Source organism: Meles meles, chromosome 5 (genome assembly GCF_922984935.1).
Source record: "Meles meles chromosome 5, mMelMel3.1 paternal haplotype, whole genome shotgun sequence".
In the NCBI taxonomy this organism is placed as follows: domain Eukaryota; kingdom Metazoa; phylum Chordata; class Mammalia; order Carnivora; family Mustelidae; genus Meles; species Meles meles.
Genome location: NC_060070.1, coordinates 98,696,455 through 98,717,106, shown reverse-complemented (window position 1 = coordinate 98,717,106; position 20,652 = coordinate 98,696,455). Strand labels below are relative to the sequence as shown.

Genomic DNA, 20,652 nt, shown 5'->3' with positions numbered 1-20,652 from the left:
AAACCCCACCTGTTTTGTCATCTACGTTATCTTTTCCTTCTTTGCTAATTTTCATTTAAGTTGACCAAAGGTATTAATTTTTTATTTGTTTCAAATAAATATTCCAGGGGCGCCTGGGTGGCTCAGTGGATTGAGCCTCTGCCTTCAACTCAGGTCATGATCTCAGGGTCCTGGGATCGAGCCCCGCCTCGGGCTCTCTGCTTGACAGGGAGCTTGCTTCCCCCTCTCGATCTGCCTGCTTCTGTGTACTTGTGATCTCTCTCTCTCTCTGTCAAATAAATAAGTAAAATATATATATATATATATATATATTTTAAATTTTATTTATTTATTTGACAGACAGATCACAAGTAGGCAGAGAGGCAGGCAGAGAGAGAGGAGGAAGCAGGCTCCCTGCTGAGCAGAGAGCCTGATGCGGGGCTCGATCCCAGGACCCTGGGACCATGACCTGAGCCGAAGGCAGAGGCTTTAACACACTGAGCCATCCAGGCGCCCCAATAAGTAAAATCTTTAAAAAAATAAATATTCTAAATATTTGCAAATATATATATATATTCCTGATACTAGGGCCAAGCCTAAAGCCAAGACCTAAATTGTAATGTTTTCTATGTAATCCAAACAGGTGGCCAGAAGAAGGGAAAATGAGAGGGAACGCAAACAAGAAAAGCAAGATGATGAAAATGACAATGGAAAGATGTTGGTAGCAGAGAAGTAAGTCTAAGAGCTGAGGACACTCTTTGGTAGCATGTTTGAAAAGTGAATAAAAATCCATATAAAACAAGTATTCATGTAGTTCTCATAGGAACACAGATAAGTGGCTCCATCTTCTAGTGTTCCATATTGTTGCATCTGTGCCAACCCTGCCTACAAAGACATTTCAAAAAAACTAGCACTACTTGTGAAACAGTCCCCCCCAAATCCCGTAATTCAAGCTAAACTCGAAATTGACAGATATTACACGGTAATGCTAGCTGAAGCATAGGCAGCAGGGGACACTTCATCCCACTTCATCCTGCTCTCCCAGTGGAAGCATGGGACACAGGCTGAGTGCTGACATCCTGCTCCTCTCCTTCCAGCAGGAACTCATGTTTCTGGATCTGCTGCATCAGTTGCCATGTTGGCCCCGAAGTCACATAGTAGATCATCGGCCTCTGGAACCCTTTGAAAGTAGAAACAGCAGGAACAGTGTAAGCACGCATGTTTTCAAGGAGCGTCCAATCGCCCATATACATCTAGGGCAAGTCACAACACTCAATGATGCAATTAAGACTGTCACATGTTGGTCCCCAAAGCTGATTGAATAATTCTTATAAGCTGGTTTGGGTCTCTTCTGCATGAAGGGCTTTATGTGTACATGACCATAAATAATGCAATTAAAAGATTCATATACTCCATCATTCACGTAATACCTAAAGGTTTGTTCATTCAACTCATCTTCATCATCAGAGTCTGTCTGTTCCTTTAGTATAAGTTGTTTTCTTTTCTTTCTTTTTTTTTTTTTTTGGCAATGGTATTAACTGCAAGCATGAAAGCTGATGCAACAAATTATCTGCTGCACTCAGCTATGATTCTCACTCCTAAGCCTGCTGGAAAACACTCGTCCAGTGCTAGGTTGAGAACACTGGTGATCTCTTTAAATTTAAGCTTTACATCTTCAGATCCAAGAAAGTCACATTTGATATCAAGCAGGTACCATGTTGAAACCCAGCTCAGCGCCCATGTCAAAGACAGAGCTGGTATCAGGGATAGTATGCACAGAGGTCTCAGTACAGCCACTTCCTACATGGAAGCTGACACCGATATCAATATGTAGCTCTTTTGTCCCAAAAGGTACCCTCTGGTTTTGAATGTGGCATCAAATTTAACACCGAGACAACTGACTACTTTGAAATCATCAGTGGCGATCTGCAAAACCAACCTTGTCTTTGGATGTGCCCTGGAAACTTTGATCAATTGGACTTCACAATCAAAAGTTATCCTCTGGACTTCATTACTGACAGTGTAATTTGGGACACTTGTTTGGATTTGCACAGGTAATCCTCTCTGGAGGCACCTGGAGACTCAGTACCAATTACATTTCAGTCTTGCTGGTAAAGTCAAATCCTGTCCCAGTGGCAGCTAGGGTCTTCACTGTGGTTCAGTTATCCCTGCATTTGACTGCATCAAAGCAGGTGACCTTAGGAAGAGCTTTTAACCATCTCAGATGTTTCTTTGGAATGTCTCCCAGGTCTGCAACATAGAAGGCATCCTTATCGTCAGAAGATGAAACTTCTTTAATTTTTTTGGTCCAGGCTGTCCTTGGCAGTAAAGCTTTCACAGAGGAAATGGCAGTCAAATTCTGTATTAACTAAAGTTGTTCATGGTCTCTTGATGTTCCCATGGAAAACTAAGAGATGGAATTTAAACAAATTATGGCTAGCATCTCACAAAGGCAATTCCCAGGGATTCCAAGTCCCACTGAAGATGCACATGCTCTTGGTGCAACAGCAGAGATCTTCTGATGAACACAGAATTTGCTGTCTTAGAGCACATGGCGGGGTGACAGGCCAGCCCCTTGGTGAGTGTGCAGGCTGGCCTGCTGCCCAGCCCTTGCCGCCCTGCCCCCTTCCACAGGGACCACTGGCCCCAGGTGGCTTCGGAGCTCTGGCTCAGGGACTGGGGCCACTGACCTGTTGTTCCCTCAGAACAGAGTCCAGATAATGGATGCACGCGGAAAATGAACCCTAGCTATTCTAGTAAGCTGTGTTGTTTTTCCAGCTGAACTGAAGTGGATTGCATCATGGAATTTACCTTTTATATAATGTCTACATTTTAAAGATTTTGTGTCCCTATATCCTGTTTCTGGATTCTTACAGCTCCCTCCACCAAGAGTTTCTATTACTGTGTTAGGCATATAAATGTTGCCTCTTCCTCCAGTACGTATTAAGGAAATAATTCATGGCACAATGCCTAGTATTTTTTAAAAATATTTTATTTATTTATTTGACAGAGAGAGAGGTCACAAGTAGGCAGAGGGGCAGGCAGATAGAGAAGGAGAAACAGGCTCCCCACTGAGCAGAGGGCCTGATGCGGGGCTCGATCCCAGGACCCTGAGATCATGACCTGAGCCGAAGGCAGAGACTTAAACCACTGAGCCACCCAGGCGCCCCCACAATGCCTAGTATTATGGAAATGTGCGAGGGTGGGGGTCTGTCTGTATTTCAGGAGTTGGGATTTCTAAACAGACTCTCCCACGCAGATTTTCTTATCTGAATCCTTTTTTTCCTGTTCCCCTTGCATTCTATTTCTCTGCTAACCAGCCAACCAAACTTATCCCAACATCCTCAATAACATTGGCTCTTGAAAAAATAGCAACTGTCCTATTAATTGGAATTCTTATTTCAGTGAACATACAGGGTCAGTTTGACAACTTGTAAAGCTAGAGTCTTGTGAAGTATCACCATGAAAATGACAGAGAGGCACCTGTTCCTGCCCCAGAGGGAAGTACTGAGTACCATAGTCTTGCCCTAATTCACCCTCTTGAGGAACTACTTTTGCCAGCAGCACAAACCAAGTCATAGCCATTAAAGAACAAACAACTCTGAGAGAAAAGCAAGCTGAGAGAGAGGAAAACAATGCTGTCCACTTTAACACACAGGAGAGCTTCTTCAAGAACTTTTGAGTTGCATGGAAGGTTGACCCTCAAACGGTTGCCTAGGTCAGCAGGACCCGAGGCAGTCCCTGGGGTGAGGACTGGTCAGGTAAGTTAAAGCTGCCTTCAGGGCACTTTCAACTTAGGCACGGGTTTCCTCAAGACTGAGATTAAGAAAGCAACACTGTTTGAGTTCAACTTTCTCCTTTACTTTTTTTCTTCTTGTTTCTTTGTTCCTGTGAGTCCAGTATTTCCAAGAGTAACGTCTTCTTCTTTTTTTTTTTTTTAGATTTTATTTATTTATTTGACAGACAGATCACAAGTAGGCAGAGAGAAAGTCAGAGAGAGAGGAGGAGGCAGATGCCTTGCTGAGCAGAGAGCCCGATGCGGGGCTCCATCCCAGGACCCTGAGATCATGACCTGAGCTGAAGGCAGAGGCTTAACCCACTGAGCACCCAGGTACCCCCAAGAGTGACTTCTAATGGCTGGGAAAATTCTTTATAAGGATGTTGCCTCCTGGTCTGATCTGGACTTAACTTTTAAGCAATCCTAACTAATTTTCTAGGTTCCAGGCAGGACTGTCCAGAAATATTTAAAAAAGACATTTTTACTCCCAACCCCCTAAGTTCTAGGTTCCCTTTCACCATAAATTCTCCAGACCTTTTCTCAGTACCAATTTAGGTGTTGGGGCACAGCTGCTGTTTGTGATTATAATTTTATTTTCCAGCTCTCAACTTGCCTCATGTCAGTTTTCTTCCATATATCCCTGAAAGTGCATTATGTCTCTTTGGGCTGATCTCATTCCTGGCTTCAGAAATTCAAACAGGGTGTTCTTTTCTCCTGCCCCCCCCCCAGACAGAAATTATTCTACTTTTATTAATTGTCAAAGTAGGATATTCATGGACATACTCTTTATTTCACATATATTACATTTTAATATTATATATATCATAATATATATGTGTGTGTATATATTTTTTAAGTCTCATGTTTCCATACTTGAAGAACAAAAATACTCTGAGGTTTTACTTCTACTACCATTAACAAGGCTAATCAGAACTTTGCTTTGAATAAGATTTGGTGATCTTATATACTCACTAGATCTCTGCTGAATTTGAAAGTCATTAATCATTTTTTTCCTTAGAAATTCTCCACTTTGGGGGTGCCTGGGTGGCTCAGTGGGTTAAAGCCTCTGCCTTCGGCTCAGGTCATGATCCCAGGGTCCTGGGATCGAGCCCCGCATCGGGCTCTCTGCTCTGCAGGGAGCCTGCTTCCTCCTCTCTCTCTGCCTGCCTCTCTGCCTAGTTGTGATTTCTCTCTGTCAAATAAAGAAAATATTTAAAAAAAAGAAATTCTCCACGTTTTGACTTTTATGACACCAATGTTTGTTGATTCTCCTCATAATCCTCTAGCTATTTTTCCTGTCTCTGATGACTTCTCTTTCTCAATGCGTCTTGCAGTTCTGTCCTTGGAGCCCTCTGTTTCTTACTGTCTACGATGGAATAACGTATTCTGCAGTGTTCAGACAAAAACTGCTTCTTGCTTACCCATGAAAATCTCCTAAGAAGGCGCCACACTGGAAACCAGTATAGCATGTATTATCTTTTCCTCCAATATTGAAACTCCAGTTCTGACTGAGGCTCGGATGAAGCAGTGGTTTGCCCTTAAGGACCGTGCTGTATGACACGTAAATAACTTTAAAGACAAGCATCCTTTTTAACAAGGCAAGATATCTATCACAGCTCAGGAATATGGGGGCCGAGACTGAAGGAGGGCTTATTTCTTTTGGAATGGCAGGTGGAGTCGCTGCGCTTACTAAATTGTGTTCTATTCTGCCAAGCATGCAAAGTTAAATTTGTAGTCGTCAAATGTGTGCATGATTGGGCTTTGTTACTCTCCTAGGGTGAATCTGTCTGTGCGCGCTGTTTCGTGAGCCGTCTCTATGTATGTGTGTATATGTATGTGGAAGCTGTAAGTAGTAATATTAGTATTAATTTAATTCTACTTTCCCAATGAATGTGGTAAGCCCAGAGGCCACAAAAACATGGTAAACAGTATGGCTAGCTACTCCTGGATATATGTAATTTTCCCAGTCACTCCACAATTATCCATTCAGCTCACTGTATGACAGACTCTTTGCTAAGTATTTGTGAACAATACAAAACAATTCCTGCTTAACAAACTATTATGCCTTATACAGAGTGGTGAGTGCATTCATTCATTTTGTTAGAGACTTGATTAATTTACTATGTATTAGGTATCGTGTAACACCCTGTCAATACAAAGAAGCATAGTTCCCGATTTCTGGGGGCTCCCAGTTTAGGGTTTGTGCAGGAAGGGAAAGAAATAGATGCATAAAATGGTCATTATGGTACAGTAGAGCCATGCAGATAGTTAGGCGGTATTAAAGAAGAAGGACAATATTATTGCAACAAACTAACCTGCATCGGGAAGAAATAAAAAGAAATCTTGACTTAAGATTTCTCTTACTTGTATAATTTAACTATTGATATCATTGATTTGTTCTTTCGGGCCACTTCTTTTTTTTTTTTTTTTAAGATTTTGTTTATTTATTTGACAGACAGAGATCACAAGTAGGCAGAGAGGCAGGCAGAGAGAGAGGGGGAAGCAGGCTCCCGCTGAGCAGAAAGCCCGATTCGGGGGCTGGAACCCAGGACCCTGGGATCATGACCTGAGCCGAAGGCAGAAGCTTTAACCCACTGAGCCACCCAGGCACTGCCTTTCAGGCCACTTCTGAAATGAAAACCACTGCAGAGGATTTGGTGGCTGGTAGTGGACTTCATACAAGAGGTATGGGGCTTCATTTGGGGCTTGAATACCATTGTTATTTCAAATGTGGGGGCACAGCTAGGGACAGCGGGCACTGTAGCCTGGAAGAACACTACAAGCCCAAACATAAAGTAGAAATCATAAGCCATAACATAAAGCTAATTAACATGAAGTAACGTAGGTTCTTAACAAGGTCCGTTGTGGCTTTCCTGACTGCATGGAGGTTGATGGGGAAAGGTAAAGACAAGATGAGGTGGTTGAGATGAGCATAGCATATGGGATGACTTACAGAGTAATTTAGGTAGAAGAATATGTACTTGGTGCCACACCCAACTTTCCATCCATTGTTCCACCCCAGCCATTTTTAAATGAAGTGTCTCCTTTGTACTCACAGGGCTGTGTTCTGAAAATATGTTAAAGAAGAAAGAGAGAAAAAGACAGGATTTACCTCCAAGTGTATCGCTTAATTTAAAAAAAAGCAAAGTAAGAACTACGACACAAACTCATAACTGATGTAACATGAAAATATACAAAGAAAAATTTCTGGAATCTGCCTGGAAGAGTCAAGGAAAGCTTTACCTATTTGGTCACCTTGAGCCGTGTAATGAAGGAGGGGTAAGATGGTAAGGTTGAGGGCACTGCAGAAGAAGAAACAACAAAGACCAAAAGGTATAACAGGGGCTTTCTGAGAGAACCTGTATGTAGTTCTAAAACACTACAATTTGAAATGTTTTTCTCCTTGGAGAGGGAAAGGGATCAGGGCTGGTGGGAAGTGAAAATGATCAGGGGCTGTTGAGCCTTATCCTCCAGCTTTGTCCTGCTCTGGAAGGGATTAACAGGGTGGATTATTATACTCAAATTCGTACTTTACAGACTTAACTATAGACAAAATATGTAAGGTATTGTGTAGTGATAATGCTAGAAATGAAACCTGTCTGCAGGAGGACTAGTTAGGAGGCTCTGTACCAAGTGTGTAGCAGAAACGGAGACGTAAGAGACATAAAGTAAAGACTTGAAGACTGAACACATATCCAGGATGAAGAAGTAGAAGGCACATAAGAAACTCACATAGTTTCTGTCATAGGTAACTAAGTAGATAGTGGTGCCATTAGCTAGCCTAACAGGTGATTTAACCAGGCTGCATTGGGGACTCCAAAGCTATGAAGTTATAGGATACCTCTTCCCCATAAACGTAGTTGGTGTGAGTTGATAGGCATGGGGGCATTTCCGTGATTAGAGTCAAGATCTGGAGCTGTGTCTCCCAAACAGAGCCTAAGTTATGGGCAGTGAAGACAATGGCACGAAACTGAGACCACTGGAAGAGATTGCTAGTATTCATGACTATATTCTCTGTGCCTATTATAAATTCAAGAACTAGAAGAGTGATAGTGAGAAGAAATTCAACCACAGATTTGGAAAACCCACTTGTCCCTACAGAAAATGATAAGTAATAGTTTTTTTTTTTTAAAGATTTATTTATTTATTTATTAGAGAGAGAGAGCATGCACTCAACCACCAGTGGGGGAAGGGGCAGAGGGAGAAAATCTGCTTAGTGTAGAGCCCAACATGGGGCTTGATCTTAGAACCTATGAGATCATGACTTGAGCTGAAATAACTCAACCGACGGAGCCACCCATGCATGCCAGTCTTAATAAATTTTATAAGCTTGAATTTTCAGAATTTGTTGATATTTAGAGTATGCAAGTTTTAAAATTAACATATAATGTATTATTTACCCCAGGAGTACAGGTTTGTGAATCACTAGGCTTACACATTTCACAGAATAGAGTATGCAAATTTTTAATTATTCCAGAACATTTGCCTTTTTCCAAATGTAGCTTTGCAACAAGAATTTTCTTTCAAATCTAAAGAGATACTCTGAAGTATTCAATATGATTTGATTTTATTGGGAAATTTCAAAAATAGGCAAAAAATGTGGAATGTGGTACACAAAAATAATTCATTCCAATATATTTACAGAAGAAAACTCTCACAAATCACCATTATTTATCTTCTGCTAATAAGTCAAACATGGAGAAATGCTTTGAATTTGATATGCATTTAAATTGCAAAAAGAATTTGAGCTTGTTTTTATTTGAAACGTAGAAATGTGTTTTTGTTTTACAGAGTAGTTTATGTACTTTTTTGATGTTTTCAAAGTTTTATTAAAACATGAAACAAAAACAATCATCAATCCAATTAGGGGAAGGTCTTGCAATGAACGTCTGTTGGTTTTGCCAGTCAGCATCCAAACAACCTTTTTTGGTAAAAATTTCCTTTGGGAAACCGCCCTTTATTTTACTCTCGACAGTAAGATGTATGGTAATAAACCACATCTTGCTGTAAGGATGTGTCCTGATTGGAATAACACAATCATCAGAGCCCATCAAGTAGAGCTGGGACTACAATGAACAAGCAGTTCAGGTGTGGGCACATAATCCAAGAGTTAGATGAAGAGGCTTCAAAAGGAAGTCCTCCTCTCTCTCCTGAGGGCTCTGGTGAGGTGACTTTCTAAGCCTTTCTCTTGATGGTATAGTAGGAAGACATGAGGGTCAGAATTGGTGCATTCATTTTGCTTTGGGAAGAGGGAGAACCTGAAGGTTCTTGGGGGAATCACTATATAGAACCAATGAGAAGGCTCCCACTCCGAAGGCAGAGCAGATAAGCTGGATCTTTGTGACGATGTTGAGTTGCATTTCCCTGTGTTTCCTAATATGTTAGCTAATTTAGTGAAGAAATAACCTTTTATTGGTACTTCATGGGGCCATATGTAACTTTCATCTTTAATAACTTGAGGTAGTTTATCTACTAATTCAAACATATCATGTTCATAATTATCAGATCATTCAAAATTCTGAATATGAAAGGAGAATTATTAAGGATGTCTTCTTAATACTGTGATTGAGATTATTAATGGGAGTGCTTTTATAGGAAATTTAATCGAATTAAGCTATATTCAGTTTGCAGGAGAGAGATGGAGTCAACATGTATCTTTGAATATATAACCCAAGCCCAGGAACTTTGAAAGCTGATGTACTCTACTTGAAAGAATTTCCTGTGTCAGGGAACCTGGCCAGGCTGGTTAAGCATCTGCCTTCAGCTCAGTTCTTGATCTCTGGGTCCGGGCCCTGGGATCGAACCCCGTGTAAGGGGGCAGTCTGCTTCTCCTTTTCCCTCTGCTCCCTCCCACCCCCCACCTTTCTGCTTGTGCACTCTGCCCCCATTATGCTCTCTGTTCTGTCTCATAATCTCTCTCAAATAGATAAATAAAATCTTTAAAAAAAGAAAGAAAATTCCGTGTGTCTAATTTTACAGTTTCTCAACTGTGAAGACATAGGAAGTGGAGCAAAAGAGGGTGAATGTCATGACTTTCTATAAAGTCCCTTTCTTGCTCGGAAGAACAAAGTGAAGAACTAATCATTTAGAGTCATATGCTAGGAGAACTCAGGAAGGGTCAAGAGTAATAGATAAACTTTAGATGAATATTCCATTTCACTAGCCTCTAAATGTTTACATAGAGTGAGCATGAGGTTTATCCCAAGGTAAAAAGACACTGTGACTCATTTCTGGGATATCTGAGGCTTCTCAACATTTAAACCATTGGATGGCTATGTTGGGGCAGCTCTGCTGGGCAATGTGCTTGGGTCATAGACAGAGTAGAATGTGTGATAATCTCAGGAGGAGAAATAAGAAACATAATTAAAAAAAAAGAAACACAACTTTCAGAAACAAATCATTGACTATCATATACCCGGCACCAAAGAGACAAAGTCAATGCCAAAGGCATATTTCATCTGGAAATTGTACCCAGGTCTATTACCTGAGAACAGTGACTCTTGATCTGTCAAACCTAACCTCTCTTTTTCATAATAAATGTTTTATTATCTTCTCTTTGCTGTCCTTTTTTTTTTAGTATATGTGCTGCCGAAGCGAGCACTCTTTGCTGTCCTTGAATGAAAATCATAGATGATATAAATTAACTCTACATGTAATTATAAATCAGTATGATGGTCTAACTGTAGTATCTAAGAAAAATTATATAAAAATAATGTTTCAGTATATGAAGGCTTAGGCTCCACTGCCCTAGATGGTACAGTGAGGTCATCAAATGCTGTAGCTGTACATAAAATCATGAATACAGAAGCTACAAAGAGAGAAATGTAGTGATGTGATTTATTGGTGACTGACATATCAGACTAGTGATGTGGTCTTCAAAACACTGAATAACTCTAGAAGAATTTCAAACCAGAGAAAGTCTAATCTTCCCTGGATTTGCATTCTTGGCAAATTTAAGATATTAAAATCCAGTTATTAAAGTTGCAAAAGTTTTATGTTTATGAAAGAAATGGAATTAGGTTCTAGGTACAGATATTTGTAAAATGATTAAACTGGTCCATTATCTGTGGTTTGTAAGAGATGCTGGACAAATTATCTTTGTGTAAACACATTGTACCCACTTGCTGCCAGTAGCCTCCCATAATCATTGTGACTATCTCAAACTACCCCTACCTGTTTCCCAAACTACCCACAGATAGCTGTAGCATCACCTTTGATGAGTTTTATGTGTTCAGAGTGACCCGGAGCATAAATCACAATGAAGGTCAAAACGCTACATAAACTGTGTTATGCACAAGGCCGAATGAGAATGCAGAATATGGATTTTGCTTGGATAGTTGATAAACATGTAATTGTATATGGATACATGTAAATTGTATATGGACACATATAAATGTATCCATATAATATACCATTTAAATTATTTCCATATAAATACACATATCTTGTCCTTAAAAGAAGGGTTTTTTGTTTGTTTGTTTTTCACTCCAAAATAAAAGAATCGAATGAGAAGTAAATAGTAAGCAGTTAAGGTCATACTTGGCATTTCAAAGAAAAAAATTTATTTTGAAACTTAAGTGTCTCTTTGCATGTTTTATATTTGGTGTAGGGCCTGGAGTATGCTTGGATTCAAACATGCAACTCCAGGAATGGCTTTTATTTTGGAATTGGGTTGAACAGACTCCATTACTGCCCGTGTGGTATGCCAGCCTGATCAATAGCCTGATGAGGCATGTGTGGCCTGCACTGCCCAGCCCCACTATTTTCAACCTAATTAGCAGCTGCTCAAAGATGGGAAACAGGTGCAGATCTAGGGCCAGACCACGGAAGTCTGCCTGTAATTAACAAGGAAAAAAGGGTCAGATATTGGGAAGAATATCAAATCGGCCCACTGGGGTTAGCATGCTGGCCTCAAAGGCATAGTCACCTGAGATCTTAAGCATGCTAATGTAAATTATGCAAGCTTTCAAACAACGTGGCTGCATAATCAGTTGGCAGAGAGGAAAATGATTTTTTCTTTCTTTTTTTTTTCAATAGAGTAGGGAAAAAGGGCATCTACAAACTTATTTTTTTTCTCACCATGTTGTGGACCTGCTCATCATGTCAGGACATTTTCTGAGAAGCAATCAGGAGTCCTTAAAAGAAGTTATTAACCAGTTATAGCCTTTGTAGAAATAGGTGAAGTTTGGAGGAACATCTAATAATCAGGTTGTTGAGAGAATTTTGTATTAACAGATAGTTGGAAGCAGACACATGATACACATGTGGTTCTGTAGAGTGAATTGAATTCGGTCATTGGCAACTTTTTGAATCACTCTGTAATATGAGGCCCGTGTAAGATTCACAAGGACTTGCCAAAGGCCAGGCTAAGTTTGGAGAAGGTGGAAGAGCAAATTTTTGAGCAAAAAAATGGACAGGTCGCACGCCCTGTTCAAATTCTGGCTTTAATAGTCAACCTTTCAGTACCAAGAACTTCTTTCTATTCCAGTCCATGGAGCTTCAGTTCACTGTAGTCTGACAAGACTTTACATCTTGTTCTTTTTAGCATTTAGCATTTAGTCTCTCAGTGGACTGTCACCTACGTGATACCGGATTTTCTAGGCTAGAAGGGAGTTTTATATTCCTGGTTGAGCAGTTGGTGGCAGTTCCATTCAACCTAGCCAAATTAACATTATGGTAAAGAAAAATCCCTCAAGCTCAGATATTTACCAAAGGTTTATTTCTTGCTCTCAGTGTAGGTCTTGTGGATTGACTATGGCTTTGATTGACTTCATTACAAATCTTAAGTGGGAGGAACAGTGTCTCTCTGAGACATGGCCTGTCCTTGTGAGGATACAATATGGCAGAACCTTGGAAGTGGTTTTCATCCTTTGCACTTACACACCACTTGATTTCCTATGACATCAGTGAGGTGGGATGTATAATCCTCCCTCGAGGAGTGGTGCTAAGTACTTTGAATAATAAAATCAACTACAGTGAGTTGAACTAAATCTATATACATTTTTAGAGAGCTAGTCCTTATTGTGGTGTGAATACAAGTACCAATGTGTCTAAAACAGTGTGAATGTTTTAAAATCAGAGTCGTATGCAGTGACATTAGCTGCCTTATTTTTGTTTTCAAATATGCACTATGTGCCAGGCACTTTATAATTTTATTTTTCACTCTCCATGGAATCTTGGAGTTATCGCCATTTTATTGAAACCGTGGCTCAGAAAATTTCGGTGATTTGCTCAAGTCTCTTCGGCCGAAGAAAGGGATTCCACCTCAGCTTTGTCATAGAACGCTCTCTTCTGAATGTACTATACAGCCTCAGAAGAGGTGGCAGTTGTGGCAGGCATCTTATCTCACGGGCTCATAACACAATCTGTTACATCTGTCACTTTCTGATTGTAAGATGACTGGGGGCATAGAGGGTGCCTGTGCTGTCTGGAGAGCATCAGGCTGTAGCTCTGGGGCTCAGTGCAGTGAGCTTGAGTACTAAGCAGAGGACACACACTTTCAGGATTGAAGTCAAGGCTCCTGAAGTCTTTCTAGGATCTCTTTCCTTCAGTATCTTTATATTAGGATTCTTGATTTTGCATTGTTGATTTTTTTTTTTTTTTTTTTTTTTTTGCACTGGATAGTTTTTTGCTTTGTGTCTGTGTGTGTGTGGTGGCTGTTCTTGGGATGTTCAGAAGTATCCCATCCTCTACTGATTAGATGCCAATAACAACCTTCCCCTAATTGTGAGGAACAAAAAGTACCCAATGTCCTTGGTGTGTGTGTGTGTGTGTGTGTGTGTGTGCACGCATGTGCACAAAAACACCCCTAGTTATAGGAACCACTGCTTTATGTCCAAATGATAAATGTAATATAAATACTGACAGTGAACTCATTTTATATGAAATCTAATCCTCTTGTATTGTATATTTACCAATTCTTTAAACAACAGTAATTGATTACTTACTATATTCAGGTTGTTTGCTAGCTTGGATGGGGAAGAGGTAGTATGATAATGAGTGAGACTGTTCAGGGCTTCACTAGATGATATGCTTTGTAATTCTGCATCTATAAAGGAGCTAAGAAAAATAATGAAAAGTTAGATTGAAGTTCTTTGCATGGACAAGAAGAGACTGAGGATTTTGGAATATATTCAAATACAGTGAAAAATTTTGAGTAGGATTTTATAGGAAAGAATGCAGGAAAGAAAATGATGCAGTTAACTATCACCTGTTTTTGAGAGACATCTCAGAGCCTAAAGTATCTTTAAATAAATCCCCTGCTCCCAACAGATTCAGGGCTTTATGATGCTAAATCTAGAAAGGACCTTAGCCCCATCTAAACCTTGAGGCTGAGACCAGCAGGAAGGATGGTAAGGTGAATCATAAAGTCTCTTCTTAATCTCAGGAAGATAAAGAAGAAGATAGGAAGGAAGAGATGGAGAACAAGAACTCAGGAAAGAGAGTTAAACAATGGACTTAGAGCTACTGTCAGTGCGATACCTCAGGAAGATCAGCAAATGTGGGCAAAGTTGGGGTTCAGACTGCAAGACCTCAGGCCATCTGTGCATTAGATGTTACATTATTTCTAGAATAGAAGGAAGAATGACTGCCTTCCACATGGGTTGGTGTAAGAACTAAATATGCCTTATTTCCTTGAGAGGCACATTTTAGCAGTTTTAAGTTGGCATGCACATTTAATGTGCTTTTTGTTAGTCTCCTCCCAATTTTGCCACCTATTTTCATCATGGAAGGCTGGAAGGAAACTAGATTTTCTGATTGGAAAACTGCAGTTTACCTAAGTTTTATATACCTGTTTAGAGGTCAGGTCAGGGAGCTTTGGGCTAGGTGAGGAGGACGTGAAGTGGGTTCTTATTTAAAAAGACCTACAGGGGCGCCTGGGTGGCTCAGTGGGTTAAGCCGCTGCCTTCGGCTCAGGTCATGATCTCAGGGTCCTGGGATTGAGTCCCGCATCGGGCTCTCTGCTCAGCAGGGAGCCTGCTTCCCTCTCTCTCTCTCTCTCTCTCTCTCTGCCTGCCTCTCCATCTACATGTGATATCTCTGTGTCAAATAAATAAATAAAATCTTTAAAAAAAAAAAAAAGACCTACATTGTAGAGCGCTTGGGTGGCTCAGTCGGTTCGGCTCAGATCATGATTCCAGTGTCCTGTGTTTGAGCCCCGCGTCAGGCTCTCTGCTCAGTGGGAAGCCTGTTTCTCCCACTCCCCCTGCTTGTGTTCCCTCTCTCGCTCTGTCAAAATAAATAAAATCTAAAAAAAAAAAAAAAAAAAAGGCCTACATTGGCTAAAGGATGAAACAGATGACCAAAAAGGAAGAGGTATTTTGAAGCAATCAGCTAGCAGGGTTTAGATAAATAAACAAAAGAAAAGCCATTGTATAAAATGAGAGCCATTTAGCTTTAGAGGAATGTTTGATTCCTGACTGTGACAAGAAGTCAGGAAGATGGAGCAGATTTCTGTTTGGGTGCCCTTCAGTTCTGTTAATAGATTATGTATAGTGGATATCCCTCCAGTTCTGTTAACAGGCTACGTATGGTAGATATCAGAACTTTACTCTCACTCTCCACTTTATTCTTGTTGAATTCCATTGGAAATTTTATGTCTACTGGCATTATAAATGACTCGGTAGGTCATGGGTCTCTTAGGTTTTCATCATTTGCTTATGATACTAATTATATCTTAAATAGGAATGCTCTGGAACTTGTTTTAGTTCCAGAACCATAGTTGATTGTATTACTTTGCATATAGGATCTGCTTAATGAACACTGGTTGATTGAGAGATTGATCCTATAGAAATTGAAGTGTAGTCCCATGTATGGTTAAGGCTGCTCTTGTAAGTCTAAAATTCCTGTTGTGATACTTGTTTTTTTGTTTAAGTACAAGGCATTATTTTTAACTACAAGGCATTCAAATTTAATAGTTGGGTTAGCAAGGAAATAAGCCATTTTATCTCTATTTAACAGATGAAAAAACTTAAGTATAGACAGTACAGTGTTTTATTTAAAGTCACACGGTAAGTAAATTTAAGCCGGGACTCTGTTTCTAGGAAATCATGAATTACCCAACCACAACCACTTTCTCAGCCTTATATCTAACAAACACCAGGCTAACGCATCCTCTGTAGAACTGAAATGGTAGCACGGGTGCCCTAGATCCCAGTGCTTATTGTTAAGACTAGGGGAAAATGGCCATATCTCATAAATTAGAAGGAAACAGAGTAGCATCATTAGATATTTCAGTCAAGTTCAACAGCTGGCCTCAATTCTTCTTTTAAAATGCACAGTCTCAAAATAGACAGGCTAAGATTTATAAAAATAGATTTGTCTGTCACTTCTAATTTTACATTTTGCAAACAAGTTGTGCTTCAATGAAAATTTGCAGATAGATTGAGCATCTGGCAAAAGGAAGATTGTCATGATTTTCATGGTTCGGATTCAGACTACAAAGGATAATTGGTAAAGATAATCTTTTGTTTGAGTAGCCTAAATGATTTTACCTCACTAACCCTGATGACAGATGGTGAGTATAGTTATTATCAATTCATTTTTGTGAGAGGAAGACTGAAGGACCAAAACACTGAAACCCTCCTCACTCCTGAAGCCACGGAGCACCTAGGTTTGCAAATCCTGCTTTGTCACTGACTGGTTTTGTGAGCTGGACATGTCTCTGAGTAGCTGGAGCTTCCTGTACTCAGCTGTTAACAGGACAGGGTTGATTAGACCTCCCTGCTCTAAGTGTGGCTCATGGACCAGCAACGTTGTTACTACTTGGAAGTTCGTTAGACTCTCAAGGTTCACCACAAGCCCACGGAATCAGAATGCACATTTGAAAAAGATCCCAAATGATGTCAGTGAACTCTGTGAACACTGCCCTTCCAGAAGGTTCTTAAGGCTTCCATCTAGTTGAAACACGTTTATTTTGAGCACAGGCATGGTGGTGATTGGCTGCCGTCCCTACTAGGTCCCTGGCATAGAGTGTGTCTGGGATGAAAAGACAAATGAAGAGAAAGAATGGTCATCCGGTTAAACTTCAAAGACAAGTCATTTTGACCAATAAGACCTTGATATCTCAGAAAGCTCCTTTTGTAAGTTGTACCAATTGTTACCCCCACATAGAAGCACGAGAACCCGGTGTTCTCATATACATCCCTTCCTTTAAACAAAAGGACCTTACTTTCACATAAAAAAAAAAAAAATGCCTCTCACCTTGGTGGCTCAGTTGGTTAGCGTCTGCCTTTGGCTCAGGTCGTGATCTTAGGGTTCTGGGATCGAGCCCGGTATTGGGCACCCTGCTCAGTGGGGAGTCTGCTTCTTGCTCCGCCTCTCTCTCTACCCCTCTCACCTTGCTCATGGTCTCTCTCTCTGTCTCTCTCACATATAAATAAATAAAATATTTTTTATAAAAATAGTTGCCCCTAACCTCTCTCTGCACTTACTGATTCTAAGTGGTGCGAACACCAAACCAATCTGTCCTTTTCCTTGAAGCTGCTTTCTCTCCCTTTCTCATCCCACCTGCTCAGGCATCACATTACTGCCAGGCCATTGGCACCATCTGCTCGTTTAAGTGTCCGTTGATGGGAGGACAGAGGAAGCCTGGTGACCATGAAGTCAGCGCAATATAGTGAAGGAAATCAGCAAAGTGGTAAAAAGGCACGAAAGGAAACAGACCTTGGGAATCCAGAGGGTTGAGTCTCTGAGGAAGGAGGGACGAACGAAGCGGGTTGAGCTTCTGAGGCCCTAGGCAGTCTTTTAATTTCCTGACCTTTTGCTCGGTGAGCCCTGCCCTGTGAAAGGAGAGACATTCCTAAAGAAGCAAGAGCACATTCAATTTCTGCTGAGCAGCTGCTGCCTGCAAAGCAAACGGTACACAGTGAGCTTGCTCTGGGTACCTGTTGGTGTAGAGATTGTTACACGTCTGAAAGACCACCTGTGTGTCCAAGCTGCTGGCTGGGTGATTGTTTCGAATTCTGCAAAGCATCCATAGTCAACTGTTTATCATTTCTGAAAGCAGATTCAGACGGGAAGACCTAGCTCTAACCTGCAGAAATATGGCCAGAGGGCTACTCTGGAAGATTGGGCCTCAGAGAGCCAGGCAAAGGGCCCCAGGCCAGTGAGGACACACAATCCTAGACATACCCTGAGGAGCCTCAACAGTCGGCCAGATGTCTCCTCCTCAGCCCAGAGTTACTTAAGACCAACTGTCACACATTTAGGTCATGGTTTTAATTCTTAACAGAAAGCGACTGGCAGTATGCAAATTCATTAAAAGCATTAGCGGTGGTGGGCATGAGGATATTTTGGTCTCTGAACCTCAACAGAATCGCTTCAGAATTCATTGTAAATAGTTCATCAGAGCCATTTGTACAGAAGCAGTGCAGGGAGAAAGAGAGTCATCTCCGGGAATAGAGTCTTAATTTCATAATTGACTTGTATGACTATGGGCAAATTAGTGTTTCTCTGTGTTAGTTTCCTTGTCTATAAAATTGGATGATAATAGCAACCTACCTCACAGGGTTGTTATAAAGACTGTGTGTACCATGTACAGAACTAGTCTGGCCTAAAGTTAACTGTTACACAGTTCGCTGTCATTTGAGAAGGGTGCTTGTTCAGAAACGTATTTTCTCTCTTTTTCTTACCCACAGAAAATAGAAGCTCGTTACAGAAACTGTTAGGATCAGCATTCAGCATGGATTCCAGGTGGTAAACCTCTTCCGTCTTTCCACTTCCTGCCAGGCCTTGTCTCCCATTACCTTATTATTTGACTCCCAGGTCTGTTGGAGAAAAAAAGAAAAAAGAAATCTATCTAATGATTCTTTCCTATAGTGTCTTCCTTGTCAGCATCTGCTCCATCACTAGTGGATATTGATGTATTGAAGGATCCCTCAAGCTTGTTCAAAATGGGAATTAACTGTAATTCTCTGCGATGAGAGGGGGCTTAGTTGGAGCCAAAATATCTTGCCGCCCTTAAAACTGAGTCCGGGCCCTTACCATGGGGTAAGTCGAGAGTCTCAAACTCAAATGCCCACAGGGGCCTGAAAGAGGGAAGTGCTCTCAGCCTCACTTCTGTTGCTCACTTTAGACAAGGAGAGGGTGAGGGATACTTATGGCTCTACTTGGAGGCAGATCATTGTGTAAGAGCAGGATCAACAGCCATCCATACGAGATCTTAGTCCGGGAGAAATGAACAAGCGGTGAGTCCTGTGGAGAAATGGTACCCATCTGAGCTCAAGAGGGAAGCTGCTGCTCAGCTCATGGGAGCCCCGTGGTACTCGATTATCTGATCTTTAAAGAGAAACCCTCAAATGTGGAATTTTTTTTTTTTCAGGTAAAATCTCCAGAATTTTTATCAGCTGAGAATTTGAGATGTCAGAACACAGAAGGGGACAAATATTAAGCATGTTTACCAGTTGAACCTAGTCTGGAGGCTTCAACTTTGGGTTAAGTTACATGCACTTAGATCCCTCTCTCTGCCGGCCAGTATATTATGAAGAACACTGCACGTGCCTGGTAGAGGGTTGGGTGCTGTAGGGAGAGACAAAAATCTTAATCTTGGTCTGAAGATAGGAGTCTCATGCATGAGAGCTTTTTCCCTTTTCTCAATTAACTTTTTGTTTTGAAATAATTTCAGATATACCGAAAATTTGCAAAAGTAGTGCAAAGACTTTCTGCATATCACTCACCTAGATTCTCTAAATATGGTGAATATTTTACCGTATCGATTTTCTGATTCTCTTTGTCTTGTTCTTTGTTCTTTGTTTATTGCTATTTAGTTCTCCCTTTTTGGGTTTATCTCTATGTATGTGTGTGTGTGTGTGTGCGCGTTACATACACGTGTGCGACTTTCCTGAAAAATTTGAGAGTAAGTTGCAGAATCAATATCCTTTTCCTTCCAAGTGGTTTCATGTATTTCCTAAAAGTAAGACTATATTCATACATACTATTTACTGGGTGTAGTAGTCAGATGAAGAAACTAACTAATTCAGTGTTATTATCTGATCTTTAAAGATCACTCAAATTTCATGCCCCAATTTCTTTATAGCAAAGGAAAAATTACGGGTCTGGAATCCAACAGTGTCCATGTCGTTTTCATCATGAAATATCCAGCTTCTTTGGATCCATTTGGTGTTGAGATTATATATAAACCGGTGCAGTTTGATGAGTGGTAGCTAAAATGACAGCAAAATAAAGCGGATGGGACTCACTACTGAGTTTGGTAACAGGAGCCTTTTCCACTACTTGGGCCCCCTAAGGCTTTAAAAATGAAGCAAGAAGCAGACTATGGGTTATATAGAGCGTAGAGATACCTAATGGCTTCATCCTCACTTCAGTAAAAGAAATACTTGCTGGCATTTATACAATTTTGAAAAATTCTCAAAACTTTACTTATTTATTGTTTCCTTTTTATAAGAGAAAATACTATACAGGTGGAGATTTTAAAATATCAGCATAAGGTTGTCCTGCACTGGAATCCAAATTTTGTTCCTTGGGACAATCATTCTGTGGAAATGCTTTACAAAGCCCCTGAATTTGAGCCGCATCAGAGAGCAGCAGCGAAGTACAGGCTTTTGAACCAACAGATTCCAGCTGGAGCTTTAGATATACCATCCGGCATTTGTGGAATCGTAGACCATTTGCTCTCTGGAGCTCAGTTCCCTCATTTGTAAAATGGAGGATTATCTTGCCAGACTCTCACAAGGATTAACAAGATCACAAAAGAAAAACATTTAACTCAGTGTACTTGGTAGATAGTAGAGTCCAATACATATGGATTTTCTTCCATATTCCTTTTTACCTAGGCACCTTCAAGGGTTTACTAATTCCCTCCTGGTTACAAAGTCCGCTGGGAGGAATTTCAGGGCCTAGTAATACTAAAAAAGATTTGGTAAAAAAGAGGCACA

The 20,652-nt window shown here is 40.6% G+C and overlaps 1 pseudogene; it reads right to left on the bottom strand.

Moving 5' to 3' along the window:
• Positions 1 to 954: 954 nt before the first annotated feature.
• Positions 955 to 20,359, bottom strand: LOC123942179 (annotated as a pseudogene).
• Between the last annotated feature and the right edge of the window lie 293 nt (positions 20,360 to 20,652).